This window comes from Lithobates pipiens, unplaced genomic scaffold (assembly GCF_037356315.1).
Source record: "Lithobates pipiens isolate NorthernLeopardFrog02 unplaced genomic scaffold, aLitPip1_a1.2 Scaffold_16, whole genome shotgun sequence".
NCBI lineage: Eukaryota > Metazoa > Chordata > Amphibia > Anura > Ranidae > Lithobates > Lithobates pipiens.
Genome location: NW_027507748.1, coordinates 122,980,244 through 122,982,623, shown reverse-complemented (window position 1 = coordinate 122,982,623; position 2,380 = coordinate 122,980,244).

Sequence of the window (2,380 nt, the reverse complement as noted above, 5' to 3'; positions counted from 1 at the left end):
AGACAAGGCACATGTTTTGCATATACAGCTATGATAGGGGTTGCAGTGGAAGGGCTATGATATGCAATTTAAATGACCGATGCAGCAGTTCTTGGCAGACAGAATGAAACCACGAAAAGATACAGTATATGAATGGACATTACTGTGCTGAACTTCAATTTGTGTGTATAATATATACAGTATCTCACAAAAATGAGTACACCCCTCACATTTTTGTAAATATTTTATATCTGTGTGTGACAACAGTGAAGAAATTACACTTCACTACAATGTAAAGTAGTGAGAGTACATTTGCTGCCCCCTCAAAATAATTCAACACACTGCCATTAATGTCTAAACCACTAGCAACAGAAATGAGTACACACCTAAATGAAAATGTCCAAATTGGGCCCAATTAGCCATTTTCCCTCCCCAGTGTCATGTGACTCGGTGTACAAAAAAAGTGTAGGTTGCACAACACGATTCTGATCCAAAATTCTTTATTGGGACATCCAAGAGTGGCACCACAAGCACAGAGTGCCCTGATAGACACCTTTCACACTATTATACGTGCTTAAGCATTAAAATTTTTTTTTTTTGGTACGTTGATAGCTGAGGACCCATGAGTTCTATTTCACTTCCTCATCTCACCTGGAGCGGCAAGCATTTTTTGTTCTAAGACTCGTTATTGTTACAAGGTCTCAGGTGTGTTAAATATGGTGTTATCGCTCTAACTCTCTCATACTGGTCACTGAACGTTCAACATGGTACCTCATGGCAAAGAACTCTGAGGATCTGAAAAAAATTATTGTTGCTCTACATAACATTGGCATAAGCCAGGGGTAGGCAACCTCGGCCCTCCAGCTGTTTTGAAATGACAAGTTCCATGAGACATTGCAAGACCCTGACAATCGCAGGCATGACTCCTAGAGGCATGATTGGATTTATAGTTTCACCACAGGTGGAGTGCAAAGGTTGCTTACCCCTGGCCTGGGCTATAAGAAGATTTCCAAGACCCTGAACTGAGCTGCAGCACGATGACCAAGGCCATACAGCGGTTTAACAGGACAGGTTCCATTCAGAACAGGCCTCACCTTGCTCAACCAAAGAAGTTGAGTGCATGTGCTCAGCCTCGTAGCCAGAGGTTGTTTTTGGGAAATAGACATATGAGTGCATTGCTGCTGAGGTTGGAGGGTCAGCATGTCAGTGCTCAGACCATACGCTGTATACTCCATCAAATTGGTGTGCATGGCTCTCATCCCAGAAGGAAGCCTCCTCTAAAGATGATGCACAAGAAAGCCTGCAAACATTTTGCTGAAGACAAGCACAGTAAGGACATGGATTAGTTGTCCTGTGGTCTGATGAGACCAAGATAAACTTATTTTGTTCAGATGGTGTCAAGCGTGTGTGGCAGCAACCAGGTGAGGAGTTCAAAGGCAAGTGTGTCTTGCCTACAGTCAAGCATTGTGGTGGGAATGTCATGATCTGGGGCTGCATGAGTGCTGCTGGCACTGAGACGCTACAGTTCATTGAGAGAACTATGAATGCCAACATGTACTGTGACATACTGAATCAGAGCATGATCCCCTCCCTTCAGAGACTGGGCCACAGGGCAGTATTTCAACATAATGACCCCAAACACACCTCCAAGATGACCACTGCCTTGCTAAAGAAGCTGAGGGTAAAGGTGATGGACTGGCCAAGCATGTCTCCAGACCTGAACCCTATTGAGCATCCGTGGGGCATTCTCAAACGGACGGTGGAGGAGCGCAAGGTCTCCAACATCCACCAGCTCCGTGATGTCGTCATGGAGGAGTGGAAGAGGACTCCGGGGGCAACCAGTGAAGCTCTGGTGAAATCCATGCCCCAGAGGGTTAAGGCGGTGCCGAAAAATAAAATAATGGTGGCCACACAAAATATTGACACTTTGGGCCCAATTTGAACATTTTCACTTAGGGGTGTACTCCCTTATGTTGCCAGCGGTTTAGACATTAATGGCTGTGTGTTGAGTTATTTTGAGGGGACAGCAAATTTACACTGTTATACAAGCTGTACACTCACTACTTTACATTGTAGGAAAGTGTAATTTCTTCAGTGTTGTCACATGAAAATATATATAAAAATATTTACAAAAATGTGAGGGATGTACTCACTTTTATGAGATACTGTGTGTGTATATGTATGTGTGTGTGTGTATATATATATATATATATATATATATATATATATATATATAATGTTTTTTTTCCAAAGGGGAAAAATATCACATAGCACAGTTACTGTTGATATACAATAGTAGTTAACTTGCGTGATTGTGTAGTATGTGTGTATACTGGATATATACTGTATTATAAATAGTAATTCCAAGCAAAACCAAAATTGTGTGCTAACTGTATATAGT